The sequence below is a fragment of the Marmota flaviventris genome, chromosome X, assembly GCF_047511675.1.
Source record: "Marmota flaviventris isolate mMarFla1 chromosome X, mMarFla1.hap1, whole genome shotgun sequence".
NCBI classification, from domain to species: Eukaryota; Metazoa; Chordata; class Mammalia; order Rodentia; family Sciuridae; genus Marmota; species Marmota flaviventris.
In genome coordinates this window covers 24,833,728-24,848,844 of record NC_092518.1, presented here as the reverse complement: position 1 = coordinate 24,848,844, position 15,117 = coordinate 24,833,728, and the positions used below count along the sequence as shown (strand labels likewise).

The 15,117-nt window shown below is 34.9% G+C and overlaps 1 protein-coding gene across 8 annotated transcripts in view; it reads left to right on the top strand.

The window, feature by feature from the left end:
- The window catches only part of Dmd (dystrophin), a 2,062,171-nt gene that overhangs the window by 1,858,611 nt on the left and 188,443 nt on the right, over positions 1 to 15,117 (top strand). The window lies entirely within an intron of this gene.

The window sequence follows — 15,117 nt, the reverse complement described above, 5'->3', positions numbered from 1 at the left end:
AGTACACTGGATTGTGGCCTCTGATTTGGAAAACATTCCCCCACTTTCTCACTCCTATTTGGCTATTCTGAGAATTATACGGGTGTCCTGACATTTACTTTGAAAACTGGTTGAGTTTTGGCATAGGTTTTCATAGAATATGAACACATCCTGTAACATATAATTTTGTGCCATTTCTGGTAAGATCCTTCTCATTTATATTTTCCTTCAATCTACACCTTTTAGCAGCTGACAACATGATATTAAATAGTGGAAATTTTAAATAGACCAGGCAACAGAACCCTTAAAATCCAGTTCCAGCTTCTCTATCAACTAGCATTTAACCAATCCTGAATCACTTATTTTCTCTGGTCCTCAGTTTCTCCTTCTATCATCTAAGGAGGCTGACATCACGGGTCATTTCCAGTTCTGACATTCTCTGGTTGTATGAATGTTGACTTTGAAATAGAAATTGTTTGTGACAGTTTTTCAGAGGAGTGAAAATGAATCTTCATATCACCCTTGAGGATTCTTATTGCACCATCAATCTTATCAGGATAGAAAGGACAAATAACATTAAAACTTTTATTTAACCATTTAGCACCATTGATGATATAAAGTGGATGTAACAGAGAATCAGCTGTCTAATTTGAGCTGTCAATCTCTGAGGACGATGGTGAGTATCTCTGGATAATTAAATTTTTGAAATCACTGCCAAAAGCCTGGTGCTCTGACTTTTCAAAAGGCTTTAGTACACAAAGATAACCCAGAGGTCAGTCATCTCTGCTGTGCTTTCTCCTCCACAGTTTGATGGTTCCAAAGGTCACATTGCCTGAGTCTCATTAAGCTCTGGAACCGCAATGAAGGCACAGTAATGCTTAATTGATGATATAATCATGAAAACAACTAAAGTTAATATATTAACTGAAAGACAGTGAATGAGATGCCATGGTGCTTTGCAGAGTATTGATTCTGCTATTCAGTTTTGCAAAGCTTGTTGAGAGATGTAGATATTGGTATCTTCTGTGTCTCATAGACTCATTAAAACAACTCACATCCAAGCCAGGAGAGGTGGCACATACCTGTAATCACAGCAATTGCAGAGGTGAAACAGGAGGATCACAAATTTGAGGCCAGCCTCAGCAAAACCCTCAGCAACTTGGCAAGACCTTGTCTGAAAATGAAAAATAAAAAGGGCCATTTTGGTATGGTAACACATGCCTGTAATCCCAGTAGCTTGGGAGGCTGAAACAGGAAGATTGTGAGTTCAAAGCCAGCCTCAGCAACTTAGTGTGACCCTAAACAATTGAGTGAGACCCTGTCTCTAATATAAAAGGACTTGGGGATGTGGCTCTGTCATTAAGCACCCCTGGGGACCAAAAAAAAAAGGATGGCAATGCAGTTCAGTGGTAAATTGTCCCTGAGTTCAATTCCCAGTACCAAAACAAAAAAACTCATGTCTATACATACACATAACATAATTTGCTCAATTTCAATACCCAGTCCCTTGAATCTCACTATCATGTTTAATTATAATGCACTAATAAATAATTAAAATGAAATAAAAAGAGAATCGGTTAAAACACACACACACACACACACATCTCACATCCTAGGACTGGTGATGTGGCTTAGTGGTAGAATGCTTTCATGGCATGCATGGTTCCCAGATTCAATCCCCAGCACAATAAATAAATAAATAAATAAACAAACAAACAAACCATCATTTTTTGTCATTTCATAGCTAGTTTGTATAACCTTGACTGAAATAACATACACTACAAGGATAAATGTTGAATCTTTTTCGAAAAGAATGTTTCACAGATAACATGTACTCAGTAAATATGTGAAAGAATGAATGAATGAACAAAGGAACATGTACCACTGATTTTATGTACCTCTCAGTTTCTTGACTCCTTTTACCTTCAAAAAAAATCTCATTTTTGTGTGCCATTTTTTTAACAGTGCCAAGATGGAACCCAGGGTTTGTGCATGCTAGGCAAATACTCTGCCACTAAGTATATTCCTAGCCCCTGTGTGTCAATTGAATTTATTGCTTGAATCTATTTTCATATCCTCTAGATGTCAACTTTAGTGTTAGAAATTATATGGAGTTTCTTGTATCTCATGTAGTTGGTGCCAAGGAGACAACCCTCAGCATGCAAGTCTCGATGATGCATACCAAAACCTGAGTTCTAGCGTGCACAAGGCCCTGGGTTTGATCCCCAGAACCACCAAGAACTGAAGTTCTAGATTCTGTTCTGTCTTTAACAATATGATTTGAGATATTCATGAATAATAAAGAAGTAGAAATAAATCATGCTGAGATCACTCTGAGCTCTGATTTCTTTGTTTTGGTGGAACTGGAATCTTTTTTTCCATAAATATCATTTATGAGGCTTCTTCTGTTTTTCCAGTGGTCCATAGAGTTTTCATTTGATCAACCACTGTGTTTCATTGAGCACTGCATATGGAACTTACTTTGGGACTGGACTCTGGTAGCCACTGATTCTTAAGATAATGTCATATATGATACATTTTTATTCTATAGAAAAAATATTGTAACATTCTGCATAGGTAGTGCTTAAAAGTGGGGATGGGAAGAATGTAATGTATACAAACCCTCTATTATAATATACATGATCTAGCATAGGTGTTCCCTGCTTCATTCATGGCACTTTGGGGAATGTGAGTGACCATAGGACATATAGTAAAGATTGTCTCTCTAAAAGAAGAAAAGTAAATTATTTTAGCTATTCCTCCATTTTCTTTTTCTAACTTTCTTAAGCATGCCTTTTCTTACACAATTTATGTTTAGGAAAAAAATATATTGGTGGTAGCATCAAATATACCTGCATTTAAAACTCAGTTCTATCATACTCTGTTATTTGAACAATTTACTTAACCTGATGCCCATTCTTTTTATGGCACATGATAAAAATCATTCCAGAATTATGAATTGGCTTTTCTTCTCTCCTCTAAAACTGAATTGAAGTCTAATTGACCTCTACTAGATACAAAGTGTTTTATGGATTTTAGGAATACACAGGGATATGTTTAGTGTGAGTTACATATTTGGAATATTTTCTAGGACCAAAATATGCCCCTGATCAAATTCGTTTATTTTCATTCTTAAGAATTGCCATACAATTTGACATATGTATGGATTCCCAAACATTCCTGAGCTTCTCCTAAGCTTCTCTAATTGCTTCTTATCCTGTCCCCCTGGGAAGCAGCATCCTGTTCCCTTTACAAAGGTCAGTAGCAGCCTGGACAACATTTTTAAATAACTTAATAACCCTGAACTGCCTGTCCCCTTTGGAGAATTTCCTTAGAGCATTAGTCCTTTGAACACTGACCTGGTTGCAGAAAATGTCCCTTTCTCAGCAGGAAAACTTCAAATCCTATTCACTCTTCCCCTCCATCATTTTAGGAGATAGGGAGGGTGAGTTCAGGTAGGAAAAAGGGAATTAAATACTTCTTTTTGGAAGAATGTTAGCATGTTAACAGACACTGCCTCTCTCCATATATTATATTATATATGTATGTATTCTTTTAAAAAACAAATTGTGAGTGCATTGTATAAATCAGTACTGTCACACTGCAAAATTTTAAAATCCTTGTACAAGATAGAGAAAACAAATCTCTGCCTTTCTCAGCAGTCTGAAAAGCTCCTAAGAACAGGTCCTAGATGAGGTTTAGCCTACTGTCAGCATTCAGCAAATGATCATGTCTTCTGTGATATCATTAACTCCTGGGTGGATGAAACTGAGAAGCTTCTGTGCTCTTCCTGGAACTTTCAATTGCTTTTTCTGTTTTTCTTTCTTAGCTTATCCACATCCATCTTGGTCCTCAAAGCCAATGTGAATCAGACAGTCAGTAAAAAGTGTAATTTTTAACTTCTTGATTGTTTTGGAAGACAACTTTTTTTTTTGGACAGGCGCGGTAGTGCACACTTATAATCCCAGCACCTCAGGAGGCTGAGGGAGGAGGATCACAGGTTCAAAGCCAGATTCAGCAATTTAGTGAGGCTGTAAGCAACCTAGTAAAACCCTATCTCAAAACAAAAATGGCTGGGGATGTGGATCAGCGATTAGGCACCTTTGGGTTCAATCCCTGGTACCAGAGAGAGAGAGAGAGAATGAGAGAGAGAAGAAGACAATTTTTTGGGGGGTGGCTATTTCCTTTGATTTGGTCACTTTTTCTTATTCTAGAACTTTCTGTAAGGGGATTATTTTTTTCCTCATAGTACTGATTTATACATTTCACATAATCTTACAGACAAAACAAAATTTAATATGTACCTACTCTGTACTAAATGATACACCAGGTGTTTCATATGTATACAGATAAAACATGTGGTATCATTTAGTCTGAAACCATTTAATCCTAACAACTGCAGTTATTATTTGATAAAGAAGAAATAGCTGAGGCTTGAGGTGCTTGGTGATTTGCCCAAGTGACTCTAATAAAAGAATGGCAAATTGATATTTAAAATCATCATCATCTCACCTGTTGTGTGCAGCTGTTTCAACTTTTTAGTACAGTTAAGTTGAAAATTGGCCCTTAGGACAACCAAGTATGGCCAGTCTACCACTGTGAGGCTGCCATCCTGGGCATCACCAATGTGACCCCATTTAGTCCTTTATGGTATTGATGGTATTTTTCCTTAGCTTATCTAGCCAATCAAGTTCTTTTGTCTCTATTGTCTTACAGAGACCAAAGTTACTTTCTGGGGTTTTTGGTAATAAAGAACAAAAAAAGTGAAAAACCTGGTCAATCCTGATGTAAGCACTTTTTATGTGTATGTAAGATTAAGAAAGCAAAGGCTTTTTGACACACTTTCCACCACTTCCATTAGGGTTTTCCTAAAATGAGAGTATGTCCAAGAGTAGTAATCTAAACTGAGTGTGGTGGTGAAGACCTGTAATCCCAGAGGCTCAGAAAGCTGAGACAGGAGAATCAGGAGTTCAAAGCCAGCCTCAACAACAGTAAGACTCTAAGCAACTCACTGAGACCCTGTCTCTAAATAAAATACAAAATTTAGGGCTGGAGATGTGCCTCAGTGGTCGAGTGCCTCTGAGTTCAATCCATGGTACCCCACTCCTCCAAAAAAGAGTAGTAATCTAATAGCTGTCTCAGAATGTGTTTTTCTTCATACTCTCAATCATAAACCTTTTTAAAAGGTAGGACATGATCAATTCAGGTGGCCCAGAACAGCTCTATGAAAGCTTTTGCAGCATTAGAGTGTGTCCTTGAATTTGACACCATCCTCTCCTTCCAAACAAATAAAGTTCTCATCTTTTTCTAAAATTTTTTTGTAGTTATATATGGACAGCATGCCTTTATTTTGTTTATTTTTATGTGGTGCTAAGGATCAAACCCAGGGCCTCATGCTTGCTAGGCAAGCACTCTGCCACTGAGTTACAGCCCCAGCCCCAAGTTCTCATCTTTTTATAAACCTCAGGCAGGCCTATGGTTCTACCCTTACAAAGCAAATACATGTGGCCTGTGGCCATAAGTCATGGCTTTTACAAACACTGAGCATTGGATCACCACATGTGTTACATGTAAACATCTCATCTTATTACAGAATGATATTTTTAATTTTTTATTATAACTACACGAAGGCAAAGAAGGATTTCTTATACTTTCTCTTGTAATAACTCAAAATTACTAGACCATTTTAGGCAATTGGTGTGTTTTTATGTTTTTGATGATAAAGAATAACTTATATTTCCTGTAGATTAAGAAAAAACCTGAGGCTGGGTTTGTAGCTCAGTGGCAGAGCACTTGCCTAGAATGTGTGAGGCACTGGGTTCGATCCTCAGGACCATATAAAAAAATAAATAAATATTTTAAAAAAGAAAAAATCTATCTGAATATATAATCACCCTGTAATTATCTATAAATATAAGCTCTTTATCATAAGTCTAGATTAATTATTCCCCCCAGATTATTTATATCAACACTGTAGTAACTTTTTTGTCCCTGACCCTCAAAACAATCAAATAATAAAGAAAAATGAATCCTTCATTGGAGCAGGAAGGAACTGAGCAGGCACACTGAAAGTTCAAGGTGAAAACATTTTCATGTCTATAATTTAAAAGAATTATAAACATTTTATGTATATATAGAGAGACAAACACAGAGAAAGATATTAGCAACAGGTTTGTGATTCATTTCCTGGGCAGTATGAGAGGAATGAATGACTTTATCAGACTACCTTATAAACATGCTAATGACCTCCCAGATCTCCTTGTTAATCTTGTTAATGGCATTTAACTCCTGGAATGATACTTGAAAGTCTCTATCTATAAAATGTTTTTAGTAGGATATACCTGGTCTGCTTAGGTTGTTTCCTGTAAATAGAATTGCCAATTCATGGATTTATGGGTCATGGCTAGCTGGAGAATGGTGCATAGTTACACAAGGATTTTTCCTATTTTTATAATTAACAGATCATAAAAAGAAAGCCTTTGGAAACTGAAAGGTCATCTTTTCAATGTCCGTGTTTCTGCATAAAATTTTCAAAAAACATTTCTGCTAGTATGAAACCAAAACACATCATAATGAGAAATAACAGACCTTTTGCTGAAACATATCTAATTATGTCCAGTCCCTCCAGAGAAAGAATGTTCTATCTGTGCTTTGTGCTTCCCTATAATCCTTTGAATCATTAGTAAAGGTTGGCACTAGATAAGAATCTAAGATTTTTTGGTAAGTTTAGTGTAAAATTCAAACTTTATACTTACACAGTATGTATTTAATTTTAATTTTTTTTTGTAATGAGAGAAAGGAAAGAAAAGCAGAATGAGTAGGTCCATTTATTTTTCCTTTATATGTTATCTGTATTTCTAGGAAATCACAGGTCTAAGAAGAATCTAGGGTCAGAACTAGAGAAGGATATACAGTTACACATTTCTATATCTTAAATTATGAATTTTTTCCACATTTTTATTGATGCATTGTAGTCATGCATAATGGTGGGATTTGTTGTTTTATATTCATACATGCATATAATATTAACAATATAATTTGCCCAACATCACTTCTCAGAACTTCTGCCCTCCCTCCACTCCTCTGTAACCCTGGTCCCTTTTCTCTACTCATCTCCCTTTGATTTTCATGAGATTCCCACCCCCTGTAAGTAATTTTTTTAATTACCTTAGAATAAATCCTAGCAATAGCAGAGTCTTCTGTAACTGCCTTGCTAACACTCTAAGTCATCTTTCTAATTTAACTCTTGAAATATTTTTTGTTTTCAGATCCTTTGTCTCCCCAATTAACCTATAAGGCTCCTTGACAGTACTCTGGCCTTTTGCATCTTTGCATCATCCTTAGCATTTATTATGTAATATAGCTCATATAAAACTAATTATAAGTACTTGACAGTTTGTTTTTATTTTGACAATTTGTTTTAAGCCCTGTAAATTGAGCTATGATGCTTCAGGTTTTTTTTTTCTTCCTGTTACTAAGGATTGAATCCAGGGGCACTTGTACGGGAACTACATCCCAATCCTTTTTATGTTTTTATTTTCTTTTTTATTTTTTAGACAGGATTTCACTAAATTGCTGAGGCTGACTTTGAACTTGCAATCCTCATGCCTCAGCCTCCTGAGCTTCTAGGTTTATAGTCATGCAGCTTTAATAGGTATTCTTATAAAGAAACAGAAAAGAACAAATTAGAAAAATTCCATATAATATTTTTATTCTAGATAATCCCACTAGGATTACAGATGATTGAATTATGTTTGGGGAGCAATTGCGATCCTTGATCCATTAATTTTCTGCTCTTCAATTGTTTGAGAACAGAAAAAAATACTTGATGGGGTTGGTTGCCTGAATGGAGTATCCTATAAACTGAAAATCTTTGAAAGTTACTGTTTTGGAGGAAGTATTTTTAAGTGCATATTTATTCTTAAAGGAATTCCTGTTGCCAAAACTGTTTTAAAGATATCTTAGAAAAAAAATCTTCAAATCCTCTATCAAAACTCAGAGACTATTTTCAGAAGCTAAAATTGTTCATTGAATACACATAAGCCTATGTTTTATTAAAAGATTTTGAGACAGGCCAGGTGGCATGCACCTGTAATCCCAGCGTCTTGGGAGGTTGAGACGAAAGGAACCCAAGTTCAAGGCCAGGCTCAACAATTTACAAGGCCCTAAGCAATGTAGTGAGACCCTATCTACTCAGTGGTAAAGGGCCTCTGGGTTCAATCTCCAGTATGGGGGCGGGGAGATTTTGAAACAAGTTGGAGTGAGGTAAGTGTTAAAATAGAGGCAGAACCATAGTGGCATTCAACAAAGACATCAAATTTGGCATTCTGTTTCTCTCAACCCATTCTTTCCTTTCTCTTTGTGCTTGCTTCAGCAACACATATGGCATTCTTGCCTTTGTCTGTTAATATTAGATCATTAGGGGATGTACTGGTGAATTAAAATGACAAAAGTATGTGCTTATACAAATATGAAGCAATGATCCCATTATTATGTATAATTATAATGTACCAATAAAAATCAATTAAAATATTAGATATTATTATCAAGCATTTAGAGAATAGTTTAGTTGCATAAATGTCTGACATTGATAAAAATGGCCATTTAAAAAAAAAACAGTTTTCATTCTTTCTTTGGTAGCGAGAAGTCATCTCTCTACCTTTTTAAATAGACTTCCTTATCAAGGACCTTATAGCTGTTTATCTAATTCGTATTTCATGTACTCTTGGTAACCAAGCCATTTCTTTTTACTGTAAGTGCTGCAAAGCAGCAAAAAGCATTCCCACAATGCTCAACCTCATTTATTATCAACAAAATTGGCAATTATATTCCAAGTCCTTGAATATATTCCTTGAGAAGATATATAAGCTGAAAATGAGCAGCTCAGTGTTGAGATAGAAGTTTGATCTTTCTATACTGGCAGGTAGAGTTGTGGAAGGATGGAGAAAACATATCCAAACTACAAAGTCATTTTTCCAGGGAAGCTATATGACTGTAACAGTAACTATATCAGAGGGCTCAGATGTGGAACATTTCTTCAAAATTAAAATCTAAAAATCCTGATGTCTAATAGAATATATAAAAATAGCTACCTCTGAAAGATCTGAGCTGAGCAGAGGAATACTGAATAATGTAATCTGACAGTTTGGTCCAGACCCTTAGTAGTTACTGTAGCCAGAAAAATATAGAATTAATTCAATAAAACATCAGAAAAAAACACAACATAAACATGAAATATTTTAAATTAAAAATACAAAATAAAAATGGAAAAAAATTCCTCAGCAAATCAATATTGCTTGGGGAAACATGAATCCCAGACCAGTAATATTTTTATCCAAATACCTTCTAGTTCTGCAGTGAACAAACACCTTTATCACCAAATTTTATAAAGAGCAGAGTGAAAAAAGAGTACCTAAGGTTGTTGAATATACTTCTCAAAGTTGGTAACTGAGTTTCATGATTGACTATACTAATGCCTACTAAATTTATTCATTGTACTTTGTCAATTTAGGATTTTTATTTTTGCTTGCCCTTGTCTAAAAGTATATATTATAAAACAAAATTAAAGAAATGGTAATATAATTACAAAAGTTATTAATCAATAGCGGTTGTTATTGTGAATAGATTGCTGTGGTTGTATAGAGTAATAATAGACCTTAAAAAATCTGTCAGAAATTTGATATGGAATATAAAATACCAGAGTTGGGCAGGGGTGAAATAAAATTTAAAAAACAATAGGAAATTAAATTTAGGCATAAGAATACAAATGTATAAATTCTATAGATGTTCTAAAAGAATATCCTTATGTAACTGTATTACTCTCTGAACTTCATTCCTCTGTGAAATATAGGGGGATGATACTAAACAAAAACATCATTTCTGCTTATGAACCAATCAGAAGATAATATGAACTTTTAAGGGTTGTACATTATAAAGGCATAATTTAACCCAGTTTTTTTATTGGTTTTATTTTTTAAATACATGACAGCGGAATGCATCACAATTCTTATTACACATACAGAATAATTTTTCATACCTCTGTTTGTATATAAAGTATGTTCACATCAATTCATGTCTTCATACATGTACTTTGGATAATGATGTCTATCACATTCCACCATCCTTGCCAATCCCCTGCCCCCTCCCTTTCCCTCCCACCACTCTTAACCCAGTTTTTTAATCTTGGAAAATTAATTCCATACAAACCTTCATTAGAAAATTCTCAATTCTTTGAATTAAGTATTATAGTAAATATGTTTACTCAATTTCCAAGTTTCATGTGTTCTTTTCAAACAAGAAAATCTTCTAAATGTCTAACTGACTTCCCCTGATTGTCTTTTGAAGTAGTTCAAATACATACAGCCATAAATAACTACAACAAGAACACTTTGGCAGACATATATATGTCTTATTTGTTTTTAATGTTCACAATATAAGCTACACTTATTGCCAAACATTACTTTCAGTTTTGTTACAAATGAGCAAAGTATACCTGGTTTGTAAAGAAGAAGTTGGCTGAAGCGCAGCCCTGAATAATTTTTTCTGCAACCCCAAAGAGGAAAACCTTTGAAATGCAAATATTGACCTTTCTCAAAGCCCTAGGTAAAGTTTGATGGAGGTGTTTTGTTTTTGTTTTGTCTTATGCTGGTGCTTTGTTATTTGGAGGCTAGACTGTATTGGCAAGACATAATTGGCTGATATGTTAATAGACTTGATGGAGCTTGTAGGTTGGAGTTAGGAAATAGACCCAGAATGGAAGAGGTGAGACCAATGAGTGATGTAGAAAGCACTTGAGATAGGTTAGTTCTAGATAATGGTAGCAATACCAATCATGAGAAGTGGTTATATTTGGGGGATACGGTTTGGAAACAATTGATCTATCTTGTTGATGCATTGGAGGTCAGGAGTGAGAGAAAGAAGGTAATACAAGTGTCTCCTGGGCTGTTGGCTGGGACAGGTACCTGAAGAGAAGCATGTTTGATAAAGAAAATCATCTAAAATGGTCTGTTTTACTGCATGGTGACCATAGTTAATACTAATGTATTATATATTTCAAATTTGCTAAAAGAATAGAATTTTGATATTCTTACCACAAAAAATGAAGTTGGTGAAGTAACAAATAATTAGCTTGATCAATTCTTTCTACAATGTCTGCATAGATCAAAACATCATATTGAACCCCATAACTATACATGATTGTCAAGTCAAAATAAATAAAAAGTAATGATTATTTTAGAAAGAGAGATCTGCTTTAGAGACCATTGAAGAGCTTCTGGACTCCAGTAATGCCCACTGGTCACTCTTCATCCCCTGCAACAATAAGCAATCATTTAATCTAAACAAAAGAATGAGCTTGTCACCTAAATGACCACTCTTCTAAACAGAATACTGAAGCTGCTTGGGTTTAGACATGAAATTTGAGGCACCTATTAGGTATCCAACCATGCCACTCAAAATTTGAATCTAAAACTCAGGTAAGGCCAATAGCTATAACTTTTGGAGTCATCAATATACATAATAATCATATATATATATATATATATATATATATATATATATATATATATATATGATTATTTCTTAGAGTTATGGGATGGGATGTCATCACATTGGGATGAGAGAGGAAATCCTGGACTTCACAGTTCCTGTCCTGGAATTTATAGTCCCTGTCTTCCTAGTAGATGAAATAGACATGAAACAAATAAGACCTGGGGCCTAAAATGAGCCAGAGAGGGAGGAAGTTGCTACTGACTATTCTAGAGAAGAAAAAAATGGCATAGTTTTGCAAAGAATAGAATTGGTCATTCAAAATGTTTATTTCTATACTGCTTAAAAAAATTAATCTTCAAAAAAAGATTTAAGTAGCAGGACTGGTGGCACACACCTATAATTCTAGTGACTTGGGAGGCTGAGGCAGGAGAATCACAAGTTTGAATCCAGCCTGGGCAATTTAGTGAGACCCTATCTCAGAAAATAAAATTTAAAAAGAGCTGAGAATGTAGCTCAGTGAGAAACATTTATCTAGCATGTGCAAGGCCCTTGGTTCAACCCCCAATACTGTAAAAAGCAACAAAAAGAATGGTTAAAATGGTAAATTTTATATTATGTATATTTTATCACAATAAAAAGTCCCCCAAATAAAGGTATTGTCAAACATTTTCATATGATCTGAATAAAAGAACTAAAGTAGTTATCTCTGTTTTTGTTTTAGTTCAATATTAAAATCTATGACTATGAAAACATATATAAGCAAGATAGGAAGTAGAAAGTTTTTTCTTAGGTATCCAAGAATTTTCCTTATGCTTTCAAAATATGTTATGATTTACTTTCTCAAATTGGCCTGTAACATAGGAGTACATTACCATTGCAGAATAAATTAGTGTATTTGTGAACTGTTCTCAAATGCTAAAGTGAAAGCATAAAACTATAAAATGCATTGTTATTCATTAAATAAGAATAGTTTACAAGGGTATCTCTGATCATTGTTGAAGCATAAGTGGCCAATTTCACCCATAATTAGGCAATTTAGTATGAAGTTATGTTTTACTTGGTATATTTTGTTTAACCTCTATGTTATATTGGTAAAAACAGAAATCACTTTTTGGTACTGCTTTCAAAATTTCTCACAAATGCTGAAATGCTTTTCAATTATTATGTACTTAAATGGTTGAATTCTCCAGGCCTAAGAAAAATTTGAAGTAGTTATCTAAAGATATGCTCTTGGCTGGTTGGTTGATTCATTCATTCCATAAATATTTACTTACCATAATACATGCACCAGATACTGTGCTGGATATAGAGTAGCATTCATGATATCTCCAAAGTATAGCCAGAGAGCAGATAATGTAGTTGGCACTAAGGATGAGTATTAACATACACACACAAAAAAGAAAGGTCAAACGTCAAGATAATTTAACAGGTGAGAACTTGTCGACACAGGGACTGCAATAACAGTATGACTGATATTGAAGGGAGAAGGAGAAAACTTGGGAAGCCCTCTGAATGATGCAAATGATGGGAATGGGGACCCCATGGATACAAAAACATAAAAATGAGTGACAAAAGTCAGGTAAGAGCTGGGCGCAGTGGAGCATGCCTATGATCCCAGCAACTCAGAAGGCTGAGACAGGAGGATTGCAAGTTTAAGACAAGGCTTTAGCAACTTAGTGAGGACTGCAGCAACTTAGCAAGACCCTGTCTCAAAATAAAAAATATATATATAAACTGCTGGGGATGTAATTCAGTGGTAAAGTGCCCCTGGGGTTCAATCCCCAGTACCAAAAGAAAAAAAAAGACAGGTAAGAGATGATGGGTGCTTGGACCAAGATGATGATAGAGTGAAGGCAAACAAAGACACAGATTTGGGATATACTTCAAAGGTAAAAATCCTTAGAGTTTGAAGGCAAATAACATAGGAAGAAAATTGCAAAGAGAAAGAAAAACATCTCAAGGGATCACACCTAGATTTCTGGTCAATGAACAATTGGTGATTATTTATAGTGAGGGGACACTGAAGAAAGAACAAATTTGGAGTAGCAACTTGACTGTGGATGTTTAAGATGATTTGTGACATCCAAGAGCACTGTCAAGTAGACAGGTAGTATGTAGCTAGGGTCTAGAAGAGAGGTAGATGGGTCTGGGTTGGAATTATTAATATAGATATTACTTTTATATAACTGTGGGTATTGGGAGGGCAAATGTTAAAGTTTTACCTTTTGAAGTATGTAGGTACAGTCTTAAAATTTGTAAAAGATTAATTTATATACACATACACACACACACACACATATTGCAGTACTGGGAATTAAACCGAAGGCTTTGTGCATGCTAGGCAAGTGCTCTGCCACTGAGCTACATCCTCAACAAGATTATTTTTTAAAAAAAATATTAAAAAGCCTAGAGATATAAACATCAAAATTATTATGGTAGTTATCGTGTAAGGAAAAGGCCATCAAAGAGGACCTGCGTTTCATCTTCAGCATTTTCTTTATTTTACTAAAAAGCTTTGAGCAAACATTAAAATGATAATCATTACTAATTCTAGAGAGTGAGAGAAAGCACATTTGTTATTTTGTAATCCAGATCTTTTTTTATTTCTTAAAATTCTTAATCTAAAAAAAATTTGAAAAACAGATGATTATAAACAACTAAATGGTCACTAATCCATTAAATGCGACACACCATCTTGGTTGCTTTATTAGCGGTCTTTGAGTAAAACCTTTGATTCATGATTCTTTATACCTGGTTAGCATAAGTGCACCAAACTGACTGGGCACATGCCTGTAATCCCAGTGGCTCAGGAGGTTAAGGTAGGAGGATTGGGAGTTCAGAGTCATCCTCAGCAACTGGGCAAGGCCCTAAGCAACTCAGCAAGACCCTGTCTGTAAAAAAAATACAAAAAAAGAAAAAGGAGCTGAGGATGTGTCTCAGTGATTAGGTACCCCTGGGTGCAATCCCTGGAACCACACACACACAAAAAAAATGCACCAAACTGTTACTTAATCTGAAAAGTAGCTTTTTCTGGAGCCTGAGCTAATACTGAAAACTATTATATTTATGTTAAAACTGCATTATTTTTCACTTTTTTTCTTTTTAGTTTGTGTAATTTCTATTTTCCTATCTTCAAGTTAACTGATTATTTCTTGCTCTGTGTCAAATCTACAAATGAGACCATTTAAAGCATTCTTCATTTTTTATTCATTTTTTTAAATTTCTAGCATTTTCATTTGATTCATTCTTTTTTTTTTCTTTTTGGTACCAGGGATTAATATCAGGAGAACTTGACCACTGAGCCACATCCCTAGTCCTTGATTCATTCTTAAAGTTTCCAGCTCTATGCTGAAATTACTATCTGATTTTATATATTGTTTTCCTTTTCCATAAATTTTTTTAAAGAGGGGGGGGGGAAGAGAGAGAGAATTTCTTTTAATATTTATTTTTCAGTTTTCGGTGGACACAACATCTTTATTTTATTTTTATGTGGTGCTGAGGATCCAACCCAGCGCCCCGCACATGCAAGACCAGCGTGTTACTGCTTGACCCACATCCCCAGCCCTCCATTAAATCTTTTAACCTATTATTTATAGTTATTCAAAAATTTTGAGTCTGGTTCTAAGCATTGTTCCCCTTTATGCTGTG